Below are 15,285 nucleotides of genomic sequence, written 5' to 3'. Positions count from 1 at the left end.
TTGACGCACTAGCCTCGTGTGAGAATAAGATTTGTTACATTCTTCAAATATTTGATACAGCTCTGCTCATCATATTTATTGAAAGCCGTGAAAACTATTAATCGTTGGAAAACGAAACTGGGACAAACTATCAGTTACTCAGTGGTATTGTCCCCTTTGCTACTGGCAGGCTAAGTGGATAAAAACACTAAACACATATTAGTATCTTGTATATCGCTAGACTGACTGACAGTCCGATATCCCCACATTTTTAAAATTTCGTATTTTATTTAGCATGCTATTTATTTTCTTTCCACATAAAATTTTCATATTTTTATAAACACACTAATCTTAGAATATGTTTATAAACAAAGTAACAACAAAAATCATAAATGCAAATGAGGTTCCAGTTGCATTTAGTGTGATTTTAAGGGTTTGAAAAGCAATTCGCTTGGTTTACATGGAAACGACGATAAAATTGAGTCATAGTGTAGTTTTAATTCAGAAGTAGAATAATGTTCTTCATAGAAGAACAGAAACCTAATAAAGCATCCAGCGTCAGATGGAAAAAAAAAAAGTCAATTATCGAGCTGTGAGATTATCCGATTGAAAATATGGGTATCTATAATACCGTAAGTATACTGTTAGAGGATTGCATTGCTAAAATTTGCTCATTTCCAATTTTTCCAAATTATGTTACTTGTCGGTTGCCTTTAAATTGAATAGCTGAGTTGTTTTCAAAACTTATAATTAAGATACTAAAGCTTTACTCAGAAAATGTGAATAAAATATGGACTGTCTTCTGTGTGCTATTCGAATCCATATACACATTCCGGTCGTCTAAGGAACTAAGTTTCAAATGAATTGAATAGATTTCAGCAACGGAATATTTTCCCCAGATAATTCTGATCAGAGTATCTCAGTTAACATATTTTAAGAGAAAAGCAGAGTTTTAAAGTGAAAATAAGATTTCAGTTTCGTGGTCATATAGTGCTAAAAAGGGTACGCGATGCGTCTAGAATGTTAATTAAAGGATTTAATAATAATAGTAGCAACAATAATAATAATTTTGCCGCTGTTTTTTTAGGTAGATTAATATATAATGATTTTGAACAGGATAGTACCCTGTTCAATTATATATCAATTTGTCATTTTTGCGTAAAAACCCCAAGTTTGTTCCGTTTTCATATATACCTTAAAATAGCTTAAATCTCAGTCACATATTGTTATAAATTTGTATCAATTTGTATTCTTAATATGTTTGTTTTTTGTAGAGATCAGCAATTGGCATTTATTGGCAAGACACACACGCGTCTCACATGTTAAATCTGTTCTGAGATGTTATTTATTTATTTATTTTTCAGACTGGTTTCTTTGTTTGATTTTATTGAATCTTGAAATTAGTTTCTAACTGATTTCTGTCTGTTCTGATTTTCTTGAACTTTTGTGCACATGCGTAAGGCACATTGTTACAGAATTTTGGTTAGATGCTTTATAAAGGGAAAGAAAATAATCCTTAGTTCAGTTATTTTTCCTGACAGTTTTTATCATATGCAAGTAATCATTATATTGCAGAGTTGAGGATAACCTCATATACATGCCAAATAATAGCGCTTCACAGAGGTCGGAAGTGTCTTCGCTGTAATTATTCGGGTTTTTTTTTGGGGGGGGGGTCACTTGTATTAGGTCTTGGTTAAAGTTGAAAGACTGGAACTTTAAAATAAAACCAATACCGTATGCCACATTTGCTGACGTAGCGAGGTGCCTTTGTGTATCAGCGAAACTCTGTTTAGGCCAGTTGTTGATAGTTGTGACAAGTGGAACGCTTTTTACGCTTATTTAATGAATATTGTTTTGATGATGGAGAATTTCTTTGAATTGACTTCCCAATAAATAGTCCGGCGTTATCGGATCATGTAAATTGTGTAAGTAAGTAACTGGTCTGGCCTTCACTTATCCTGAAAGATGTCAAAAACCTTGGTGTATTCGAAGCATATGAATGATTAAAGCCTGCCTAAAATAAATCTTTTATATCAAGTTCGTTGTATATTTCTATTATGTGTATACATCCAAATTTATTAACGTTTGATGCTACACAAGGACTTCTAAGAAAGTAGGTAGCGTAAATGCATATATTTAACTCTACTGAAGCTTGATTTAACTAAATCCGTTAGTATCCTTGCATTAGTATCCAGCATTTCATAATTCCCTAGTCCTTCCATTGATTTTCAATCCATATGCTCCTCGCTTATATAATGGCTGCACTATAAATACTTAACAGTTGCGAGGAATATATACATATAGCAAAGGGTAATGATGTTGATAGTCCCTGTGCAAATTTCGAAGTATACGACTGGAGATAAACGTGTTTGACATGGTTTGCAAGTTTCCAGGAAACTTTACATGACTAAGCTCTTTATCAGTGGAAAAGGTAATTGGATTTGTCTGTAAGAAGGTACGCACTTTCGCTATCACTTCAATCGTTAAGCAGCCGCAAACTATGTCAAATTTTTCCTCTTGTTATAGCTATTTCAAAAAGAAATTTCTATCCCATTGTGAAACCACGTTTTTAATCTAGAGCTATGTTTCTAAAGCAAAAGGTGAATGTGGTTCTTTGATTTATTGCTTGAATAGGACTGGTATGTTTTTATTACTTCAAAGCATACTACGACTTACTTTCGTGGAGAATTGTTTAGGTGAAACTGGCCTGTATTTACACATGATGTAGATCATCCCATGTGGCTGCCGAGAGCAGAATCTTGAAATGAAGTATCAGTTTTTCGCCGTTTTGAGAACTCGGCCTCTAGTAAACTTTATGCGACATGCTGTCCTCAAGTACAAATATGCTTGTGTGGTAAGCATATGTATCCCACTCTTTACTTGTCATTTGGTATAATTAATATCTTATAAAGAATTAACAGTGAACCCTTTTTTTCTGAATTCAAAATTAAAAAAAAATATTAGTATTTAATTTGTAATTATTTTGTATGTGTCTGTCTGAATAAAATTTAAGAATAATTGTCACAAGCTTACTTACTTTCGGAGTCCTCCCAATCGCAACGTGTGCTATCCTTATTAAGCTGCCTCTGCTATTCCATAAACTGGCAATTTTACACAGATTTTTCCCCGCGGCTGCGCAGAATATCAAAGGGCGTTTTCGATTTCCCTTTGGTATTCTACATGCAATATAAAAAACAAACTGTGGTATTGTTTAGTAAAGTTTAGTGTAACCTTCTCTTTTCAAAAAAAAAAAAAAAAAAAAAATCTTAAACAATATCATGGCAAACTTTACAACCATGGGTCGTGAAACATAGCATTTTGCAAATTTTGCATATAATTCACATAACAAGCTATATTGCACGATGTTTACTGCACCAAATAATAGTGATATTAATCAAGTGCTTACTGCAGTAAATACGAGTTTAAGTGAACAACGCAGCACGCTTTCAATTCCTATGGATATGTAACAACAAGAAAACTTAACTCTTTAGTTCAGTTTTTGCATACCGCGTCATTATCAGTTCTTTATGTGTATTATGTGTATTAAAAAAATTTAGCAATATAGCCAAAAAATGACGCATTAATTTGTGTGTGCACTGCGCAATAATTATGCCTCCAAAGAAATTTCATGTGACGACACAATTCGTACAGAATCATTAGGTTCTTATGAACTCGGAAATTAAGAACTCTAATAATCATATTTTCGTGAACTCTGATGCTTTCTTGTAATGTACCTTAAAATGAACTCTCGCATACATTTACCCCGTCGCCTCCAGTTCAGCAGTATGGTAGGACATGGTTATGATAACTAATACTACCAAGTGACCTTCCTAACTTTTTTGGCCCTACCTTAATACCTGGCAATATCTTTATACAGTAGAGAAGTACAACAGGGTGAGATTGTAGTATTTTGTGTAGTCAGTCCTGTCCTACAATATCCTGAATTATATACTTTCTAATCAAAATGGGAAAGAGTGCCTTTTACCAAAACTATAGTTTCATGTGAATTTAAAACAACTGAAAAACATTGAACCAGTTCACACTTTTTTCAACTGAATGAACGCTGCACGTATAGTCCAAAAAATAAACAACAATTAATAATGCCGCTTTGAATACCACGTTATTATCAATCCTTTATTTTTGATTTTAAGTTCTTAAATTGTTGAAAGATGTTTTGTACCTCTCTGCGCAGTTACAGAATGTTTCCCATGCGGTTCTAAGTGAATATCTGTTTCTGTCAAAAACGTTTCGAATGGATATAGTAAATGAAGAGCTATTGAAAGGAAAGGGAAATAATATTCAATAAGTAACTCTCTTTGAAAGTATGTTTTGAACTTATTCTGGTGTAAGTAAAAGGCTTTCAATAGATCGCCTAAGGCAACATGATTTTAGGCCCTATGACCGGTCACCTCGCAGCTTTTAAGATACTGATCACGTGCAAGTCCGAGTTCTCCATGCTTTTCCCTTTTGTTGGCCTAATGAGCAGCGTGTCTTCAAGAAATCACCACACAGCTTCCGGCTATTTTGTCATTGCGTGAAAAAGACGATTACTGCTCCCAAGAAGGAAAGGTCAAATTCTCTAAACTTGAATCGCCACCTAAGAGATTGCTTCAGCTTATCAGTTGCAGACCGTCAACAATAGAAGACGATAAAAGGTGCATGTATTTTTACTCTTTTTTCATCCAGCATACATTCATGCCGTATCTTATGATGATCTTTATACTCTCAGCGTTCCTCCCATCAATTCCTGGTTTAAATTATCGGTAAGTGAAAAATGGGTATTATTCGTGGTGTGGTATTTATTCTTTAATTAAGCGTAACATGAATTACGCTTGCTGAAGTTAATTTTAATTGGAAATGATCTGTTGATGAGGTGGTGAATGTATTGGTTAGTTTGTTTGTTGTAATATTCTGAAAAGCATTACATACGCATGCTTTGGAAAACAGAATTTAGAAACAGAATTTAGAAACTCACAACACCGTGGTCACTGGACCAAGCTACAGTAAGACCCCGCTTAACGCGGGGGATACGTTCCATCAAAGTAGAGCGTAATGCGAAACAGCGCTAAACGAGGCATCTTTACATGTAAATATTGGGGTTAGGGGAAGATGGCTAGGAAATTGGTTAGGTATTAAATTTAAAAAGTATGTTTTTTTAATAAAAATAAAACCAAACATTTATTTCTTAAAGCCCAAATTAATACCGCATTATTATTTCTTGCAAAAATAAAAACAAAATATAAATAACAAAACGAATATTCTTAAAAAAAAACAAATAAAATTCTAAGTCAGTCATATTTAGTTAGCCTTCCGCGTTTTCAGTGTTCTGCCTTTTTGTGACAAAAGCATCTAATGTTGTTTGCCTTTTTCTTTTGCGTTGTTCTCTTAAAAGTTCTTCATAAACGGATAGAGCATCTCTAACACCACGCCTTACTTTTGAGCTCCTGTCAAAATTCGGATCATTTTCAATGAATTGATCCATTATTTCAGTTATGGTAGACAAACTCCTTTTACAAACGCCATCGAAAGTTCTTTTTGCTCTTCTTCTGAATCACTGCTGTCAACATTTTTGTTTTCTTCTTGTTCAATTAATTCCTTGAGCCTTTTTTTTATCTAAGTATCAGCTTTTAAAGAGAGTGCGTTTCGAAACAAAAAGCTGAGTATTTTCCCTGCTTAATTTGTATTTCAATCAGTTTCCGTTTTTACAGTTCGGAAGACTTACGTTTCCTATTTAATTTATAAGTGATATGTATGTAATTCTTCCTTCTGATTAAAAAAATAAACAGTTTATTTTTTTAATCAGAAGAAATTTGTTATAAAAAATTCTGTAATATTATTCATCTATTTCACATTCTTACTTTGAATTATATTAATATAAGTATTTTGTACAATTCATGTAAAGGATATTAAGAAAATGAATATGAATATTTTACACTTTCGATAAAAGTATTCAAATAGATTATTTATCCGTTTCATGAAATCCCGATAAATATTTATATAGTTTGGGTATTGGTGAAATCTCATGTTTCATATTGTAAAAATACGGCTTTATGAAACCTTTGAAGATGTCATGAAAACTTGCCATATTCCTTCAAATTCCAGCTGAATATATATCATATAGATGTTCAGCTGGGATTCAAAGAAACAGATTGCAAGGTTCCTACCCCTAACGCAGTCTGAAACTGCCCTGCTGCTACGGCCTTTCATGTTTCAGATTCATTGGTCACTTCAAGTTGAGTGGAGTAACACGTTAGAAATGTTATAACTTTGTAGATGTTTAAGTATTTTGCATAAACGCGTATGATTACAAGTAGCTTTTGTATTGTGCGTTTATTATACGTGTTACGGCCAAGTCCTGAAGTACGTATAGTCATTTCGCGTTTTGGTCAGACTAAATTAGACATAACTTGAAATATGTTACCGACACTAACTATTACAACTACGCGAATCTGATGAAGTGAATATTCAATATTGCGAATATTACTAAGTTTGAATAGTCGATAAAAGTTACATATTTAATAATATAAACAGGAATATTTTGTATAGTTCGTCAAAAGAGTATAAAAATAATTTTGATGTACTAGCTCTTAATTATTAGTAACTGCTGTCACTCAGCAGTTGATGTCAAACATTAATGCATATCTGTGTCTTTATGAGGAATTTGAGAACTATGACTGAAATTGTTTTGAAGTTACGATTCGGAATAATCATCTTATGTTTATAAGTACAAAAAAGCGGAGTTGCCGAAACGTGTAAAGGAATTAAAAGCTCCTTTGAAACCTCGGGGAATAAACGAGTGTTCGAAATAATTTATGGAGAGTTCCGAATACCAGTAGCAAACAACATTATAAAACAGCATTTCAAAAATTTTCTTTCTAATTAAGAAACAAGATTCCGCTTTTTAATTAAAAAAAAAAGGGCCTACTAGCGGCTAAGCGGTAAATTCGCCGAACATTGCTAATTCGACCTGAGCTGGTTTGGTTTATTTCATTACGTTAAAGGCGTTAGGAATATCTGCTTAAGAGAAGTAGTGCCTTTGTGGAGGACTTTCTAAGGAAAATTGGTTCTCATCAAGTTCCACATTGGGGAAAACCACGAAAACGCCCATGCAGCCAATCTGTTCGCCTGGTATTAAATCCAGGTCGAACTACCACTGTTCAGCGACTTACCGCTGGCCATTGGCGGGCACCTAACCCGAGCTGGAATCTCGGCAAACGAGCCAGTTACATGCAGCTTTGATTCTATCCGTAGCCCCATGTTTTCTTCCCATATACAATGTAAGGCTAGTTTTCTCCAAAAAGTTCTCCACCAAAGCACTTCCCAGTATAGGCAGATAGCCCTCGAGTTGCTTTGCCTTAATCAATTAATGTAACCTAACCTTTTGTAAAAGATTGCATCAATCTCCCAGTTATAAAAAATTCTGTAATATTATTCATCTATTTCACATTCTTACTTTGAATTATATTAATATAAGTATTTTGTACAATTCATGTAAAGGATATTAAGAAAATGAATATGAATATTTTACACTTTCGATAAAAGTATTCAAATAGATTATTTATCCGTTTCATGAAATCCCGATAAATATTTATATAGTTTGGGTATTGGCTGCAGCGTATGTAAATGATAAGTTTCCATCATCCAAATATACTTTTTGAAAAACCTTTGAATCTGCTCTAGAAACTATTTTTTAACAGTTAAGTGATTAGTGCTATGGTGGTATATCGATCATAAAATTTCCAGCTGCGTTTTTAAGTAGAATAAAATGAAATAATAATGATGATGATATTTTGTAGTAACGTACAGATTGCAGTGCCCCCCCCCTCTCTGTCTCTCTCTTATTTATTTTATTTTGTTCTTCTACTGCGTTGTATTCGAAAATTACATTTAACTTTTGATTAACTGTGGACGACGTCCGCGATTAACTCAGTATCACAGTTAATTCTCTAGTGGGTAAAAAACTAAGAAAAAAGTATATTACAATAAATAGACAAAATAGAATAAAATTAAGTGTATTTTGAAGCTGTTTAATCTTAAAAATAAGTTTATTTAATTTGGTAAATTAAATCGATGTTCAAAACGAAAAAGAACGCACTGCAAATAGAGGAAGAGTAAACGTTATTAGAAATAAAGAAACTAAGTTGTAAATGGCATTAAGAAGCAACGTTTATAATATTACTGAATTCAAACTCGCATAAAAAATGAATACATTCAAAAATATACATATAGAATGAATACATACAAAAAATTCAAGCTAAAACTTCACCGAAATAAGGATGCTCCTTTAAAATAAATAAGCTTATTCTTCAAATCATATCTCCTGAAAAATGAGTTTAAAGTATATCATTTTCAAGAATTTATTTATGATTTTGTATACCTTTAGTACAACAATTTTAGAGATTTTTCTCCTTTCGGATTGCTGTCTTCGAGAATGCAATTTCGGTTTCAGATTTCTTGAGAGTTGTTTATTTTCTTATAAAAAGTGCGTTGCTAGGCGAGGCCTTATGGCAGAAAGGTAATGAAAATCGAAGCAAGATCGACCAAAATATTCTCTGCGCTTACTTTTTTTTTTTTTTTTTTTTTAAGTACGTTGCTTATTAGAGTAACAGACTGAATCATTTCAAAATTCACTTTAAGTGTTCTTCATAATAACACCTGCAATAAGTATTTATTTATTTATGTAATTAAATGGGATAAACAAAGTTAAGTGATTAGTGCTATGGTGGTATATCGATCATAAAATTTCCAGCTGCATTTTTAAGTAGAATAAAATGAAATAATAATGATGATGATATTTTGTAGTAACGTACAGATTGCAGTCCCCCCTCTCTGTCTCTCTCTTATTTATTTTATTTTGTTCTTCTACTGCGTTGTATTCGAAAATTACATTTAACTTGTGATTAACTGTGGACGACGTCCGCGATTAACTCAGTATCACAGTTAATTCTCTAGTGGGTAAAAAACTAAGTATATTACAATAAATAGACAAAATAGCATAAAATTAAGTGTATTTTGAAGCTGTTTAATCTTAAGAATAAGTTTATTTAATTTGGTAAATTAAATCGATGTTCAAAACGAAAAAGAACGCACTGCAAATAGAGGAAGAGTAAACGTTATTAGAAATAAAGAAACTAAGTTGTAAATGGCATTAAGAAGCAATGTTTATAATATTACTGAATTCAAACTCGCATAAAAAATCAGAACTTTTTCTGCTTTTAATTCTACAATATTTATGTATTCGGGTTTATGTGCGATTAAATTATATACTGTCATGAATAACAATGCGACATCGTCTGAAATCACTGCTGTTATCTCACACGATTTTCTTTCCTTCTTGTATTTTCCGCTCTTTTTGTTAAAGTTTTAATCTTATTGAAGAGTAAAAGTTTAATTTTATCAGTTGGAAGTAGTAAATATTATTACAAGAAAATGAATGAAATACCTATTCCACTTAAATGCTTCTTCCGTGTGTTTTTGCATGCTTTTTAGGACTGTTTAAACTATTTATAATAGACTATTCTTAGAAATACTATCAAACTGTAATCCCAAGTTAAATTTTTATTATATTTTAGCGAAATTACAAATTTATTATAATAATAATTACAAATTTATTATATATAAGTTTTAAAAATTAAAACACTGAAGCAAAAACTCCGAGCATGTTGAATACAGAGCAGCGCAGTTTACAGGCTGAAAGAAAAGGAAACAGTGTTGCGATTTGATAAATACAACTAACAGCAAAGTATGAGATTATATATTGAAATTTTTATTTTCCTTACACTTTTCCTCCAGCTGAAAAAGCTGTAGCGAATGCGTTGCTAGGCAACGATAGACAATGGAACCGCTGGGAAGAATCACGGTAAAAATATTCGGATGCTCTTTGCGTTCACAGCTGACTCACTTAACAAATGTGAGTTATTCAATAATAAATTACTGTAGGATTCCAATTATCCGAATTTCAGAAACCTCCAGTTATTCGTAATTTTTTATTCTTGATGAGTAGAAGTAAAGTAATGCTTCTTATCAATTAAAAAATTTTTAGTTGATTTAAATAATTTTAAAGGATTATACAAAATGCAAATTTTTAAAAAGGTATAAAATTAAGTGTTACGTTATAGGAGTCAAGTCACGTTATAGGAATGTGTATACGACTTGTACGCATTCATTGTTCTGTGCCTACACTTCACTGCTGTGAGCTAATTCTTGTGCTGCCCACAACGCTTGGTTAATGTGTAGCCAATAAATATTCATGGAAAAGTAAGCAACTTCTTTATCTCTTTTTAATCTTAAATCAATGTTTAGCCATACCAAGTGCTTCTTTTCTAAAAAATAGACTAAGCGGACCTGGTAAGGTCATGTGAATTTCTCGCTTTCCTCAAAGCGTAACTAATTTCACCGCAGATTAAGTGTTTTGTATATTACTTTATGGAAATAAAAATACTCTTTTTTTTTTAACTGTATAATTTTGTTGACATAAAACACGATTAGCGGAAAAATGAAATTCTCATACTTGCATCAGAGTGAAGTAGTCAGCGTAGAGTGACGTAGTCAGCGTTTGGGGGAAAAGAAGACAGCACAATTATCTGTATTTTTCGAATTTATTCCATATGTTTAAATTTTAATATTATTATTTGTAGAATTAGCTGCCTACATTATTTGTAATTATGCAGTAATGTCCCCGCATGCGCAGAAGTTATTGATTCCTATAAATTATGCCATGTATTACACAGGTTGACATAATGGCAGTTTATTGTAATGTACGTAAGTACTAATTTACGTTAATACAGTATATATTGTTTGTTTTCTGCTCTAAAAAATATCAATTGATTTCAAATACTTTTTAATAATTTAATTGAAAAGTAATTAAAGTCCTGTTTAAACGCATGGCAAAGAATGAATCTTCAGGGAATGGTGAGAGAATGGAGGGAAAAATGCGATAGCTGTCGAAAGGCTGTGTAAGAAACTAAGTGAACTTAACTATTGAATAACGACTAGTTTTAAACTTATTCAGTTTATGAGAAGTTACCGAATTCGCTGATGCTTGTTTCTGCGTCGTTAATAAGTAGAGAGTATGTGGTTCGAACCTTGACAAGGGCATCCTTGAATTTTTATATTCCCTGCCAGAGAAACATGACAGTTTCTATATTGATGCCTAAACTAGAAATATTCTTGCACGAGACCCATTCGCCCTTTAAGTAGGGGAGAATGTAAGAAATTTTCGCATTCCCCATAAATATTTCTGCAGTCTAAGTACTAGCAAATCCAACTAGCAAATGTAAGATACGGGTTTTGAATCCTACCGAGGGCACAGCTGATTTCTAGCAGCTGCTGAACTTTGGTCTAATGCCCGAACTAAAATGCAATGGGCGAAAACGCCTCACCACCTGGATTTAATTGATTGGGTCTGATGTCTCTTCCGAGTCGTCTCTTTTGTCGCCATGAAATCCGTATGTTGCATCCTGGCAAGAGTACTGTTGATATTTTCCGCTCCCTGTTTCGAGAAACCGAATAGTCTGTACATTTTTATCAGCTTAAGTCTTAAGTTCATCCTGCTTTGCAAACTCAAGTGCGAGATATGCTTAATGTAAGTATAGAATTACTGATAAGGTTAGGTTAGATTATTTGAATATGGAAAAACACTCAAAGGCTATTTGCCTAAGAAGGAAGGCCTTCGCAGAGGACTTTCTAAGGGAAATTGGCTCATATTCGCGTTACACATGAGAAGGACCAACCATGCAGCCAACCCATTCGCCTGGTTTGAAACCAACAATAAATAGATAGCTCTGTTTCCAGCCAGCGGTAACCGAATGAATAAGACTGTTGAACAGTAGTAGTTCAACTTGGGTTCGAATCCTGGTGAGCGAGCTATGGACGTTTTCGTGTGTGGCGCAAATGCTAACCAGTTTTCTTTAAAATCCTCTGAAAGGTCATCATTTCTTAGGCCGATAGGCGCTGAGTGCTCTGCTACAGTCGATTAACTACTACAACTAGCTAAACTATTGTCAGGAGGTCCATCTCTCCAAGCACCTTTTGGTGTCATAGTACATGGGATGATTCTGTCATTCTTTTTCTTAGGTTATCTGTGACGTTGTAGAGTCATTAGATTATTTTGAATATATATCAAAGAAAGACTATATAACAATGAACGTATTAAAATCTCGAGAAGTGAGGAAACATTTGTTATGAAACTTGATTTTTATCACGTTCAGTTAATGAATAATTTATTGGGAAAAAAAAAAAAAAAAAAAAAAGATTAACTCTATCTAAAGATAAAACTATAGCATTTCCGAAAGCTGTTTTCATACACTAAAAAGGGAATATGGAAAGCTTAAGCTGTCATTTTTATTTCGCTTTTCAAGTTAATGGAAAAAGTTTCTTGATACTTATTTGCAGTAGTTGGCATTGAAATTGCTATTAATCAAAAATGTTTTGTTTTTTTTTTTAGATTTAGTGTTCTTACTAATCGTATTTTATTTATTCATTTAAACTTTTTTAATAGATGATTGTGTCAAAGCAACTTACTTTAATAGTTAACCTCCTTTACTAATATAAAACAGATGACTATAAATGCAACGATATTTGTAATCTCTCCTAAATAATGCATTTTCTTTTCCGTGTTAAAGAATGTATATAATATGTATTTAAGTCAAAATGTAATAACATTCAATAATTGTCAGAATCTGGTATACCTTTAAACTTATCCCTCTTCTTTGTTTTACTTAAATAGCTGTTTTACGAATATAAATTACTGCCCATCGAAGAGAAAGGTGCAGATTTCTGAAAATTTTGCCATTTTCAGATATATTTTCATTTTTGCTGTTATTATTAAAATGTTATTAAGAAAGCAAACGCACATCCTGCAAACAGGAATTTTTTTAAATGCCAACGATTGTAATCGCAATTAATAAAAGTCGTTGCATTGTGCGCCAAACTGGCGAAAATTCTTTTATTTTTTCGACAACGCATCAGCTGATTAGAGGGCGCTACTTGTCAAAGCCATGCTGTCTCGAAAGTTAAAAAAGCGGATTTCACAACTTCCCGATAAATTATTCGATATTTATTTCAGGGATTCTCCACAGATGGATACTTTCTGATTCTTGGATTATTTTTATTATTATTTATGTAAGTACGCTAGAACTTGTGCATCAGAATACCGTAGGCGCTCTTTTTGTAAATACTGATTTTATAAACTCGGATTAACTATTTTTAGTCTCTTTAAAGCATATGCGGTTGGAGCAAGAAAAAGGAATTCTAATCGGTGCCTTGACTCGAGAACTTTGTTACTGAACAAATGTTATATAACGGCTACATATTTTCCCTTTTATTCGCAAAACTAAATAAATATTTCATGAAATACCTAACGGAATTCGGCATATAATTGCGTTTGTCATAAAACGATAGATGTTGTTATTATTTAAGGAGAGCACGCAGTTTTTAAAGCAAGAATTAATAAAATATTAAAAGATGTTTAAACTTTTAATTAGTAAGATTCAAAATTTGGCCGGCTGGCTTGTAATATAATTAAAATTATATTTTTTGCGTCCTTTTTTCAAATGCATAAAGATTTATTCATAGAATAATAATTTAATATATTATATTTTACTGACGCATTCCCCACCGCTGCATTTTCTTCCGCCAAACGTGGCATTCAGAAACAAGTGATGGCCAACCTTTTGAGTTCGGCATGTCAAAATTTGGAAAATCCTAACTTAACTCTGATGCTATGCCACATGTAGAATGATCCATCTGCTATCTATATCATCTGTGTGCCAACAGTGCACTCGAACGCACCCGAGGTTAGCGCAGCACATGTTGACAATGACGAACCGTTGCGAGAGGCAAATATTTTTGTGTTATGCAATATTTTATTTCCATGAATGGCTGTGGAAATGCGCGATGTCCCAAAATGGATTCACGTATGTTTCACATCGTGTGTTCTCTAGCCTTGAACTAGACTGTTTTACAAATAGACATTTTCACAGATGGAGGGGCATTTTATAGATTTTCATTTGCAAATGGTACTCTGGTTGTAATAATGGGCCCCCGGATCGCCTCATAAGTGTGCCGGCACCCCTAATGCAAGTCAGCCAGTCTTCATCAAAATGGAATCCTTTGCAAGGGTAACTTTATATAAAGGTACCAGAGCCTTTAGAAGATAGCTTTAAAAAGGATCTTCAATGCGGTACCATTATGCCGGTGTGGGGGGGGGTGGAGCTTTGTGATGGTTTTCTGAACTATCAAGAATCCTCCAATCTGCTAAAGAGGGGCGTCATCGTTATGAAGGCATTCGGGTGCCGAAACCTGAATCCAGCGAACTTGTATTTTTACGCTGGAGCGCTGTTATACAAGCAAAATACCGTTATGCTGATTTTTTTATTATTGTCTTATGCATTTAACTACGGCAAAGCACACGTGGGCTATCTGCCTGAAAAGAAAGATGCCCTCGTGGAAGACTTCTTAAAAGAAAGTGATTCAGATTTACATTATACATGGGAAAGTCAATGAAAAAAAAGGCTGTGCATCCAGTCCGTTCGCTTGGATTCGATCCTGGTTTGAACTATCAGTATTCAGGGTTCGATTTTGAAACTAACGAAGTGGATCGATTTTGCAGTTAAAAATGTTTGGCTTGTGTAGGTTTTTGTATGTTAGCTAACAATCTAGTACTGCAGGTTATACTTCTCAAACTGGGAGTAGATTATTACATTTCTACTAAATATGGAATGGCTAAATTCCATTTTGAGAAGCACAACCTGCAATATTGGTGTGCTGATTAGCATTTTACTAATGAGTATATTTTGGAAGTAAAGAATTGAACGTAGTAATAATAAAGTAATACTGTGGCCGTCTGCTGCGAAATAAAGCAACTTACCCTTCTTAGTATAACATCAAAAGTATTTGTCTTCTTCCTTCTTGGCGCTTACTTTCGCTTAAATTAAAATGCAGTCCGCAAACTCTCTCGTTTTTGCTACATTTTCTTTTTTATAACGCGGTAACTATAGGAAACATTTGACTGAAATTATGCTCAGATGATCTGTTAAAACCGACGATTATGTGGTGGAATTCAACCGGGTCGCTAATTCGGCTAACCGATTGTTTAAATTGAATTTTAATATTTTTTAGTCAGTATTTAATTTTATCGTTTATTTAGGTAGCGAACCGATGTTGAAAGTCGCACCAATGTAATGGCTGTCTAATTAATTTTTCTATATAGTATATTTTATGTATTACCCCCAAAACTGGATATCTCTTTCATATGTAATAAAAAGGTGTATGTACTTGCTATATCCTTAAAAAATTAGAATCCAT

The 15,285-nt window shown here is 33.2% G+C and overlaps 1 protein-coding gene across 1 annotated transcript in view; it reads left to right on the top strand.

Moving 5' to 3' along the window:
• The window catches only part of LOC118194031 (dual specificity protein phosphatase 7-like), a 210,483-nt gene that overhangs the window by 180,515 nt on the left and 14,683 nt on the right, over positions 1 to 15,285 (top strand). The gene's annotated exons all lie outside the window — the stretch shown is intronic.

This window comes from Stegodyphus dumicola, chromosome X1 (genome assembly GCF_044657685.1).
Source record: "Stegodyphus dumicola isolate Sdum_Otavi_A_Nest chromosome X1, ASM4465768v1".
NCBI classification, from domain to species: domain Eukaryota; kingdom Metazoa; phylum Arthropoda; class Arachnida; order Araneae; family Eresidae; genus Stegodyphus; species Stegodyphus dumicola.
The sequence above is the reverse complement of the archived record's forward strand: the minus strand, read 5'-3'. Positions and strand labels throughout refer to the sequence as shown.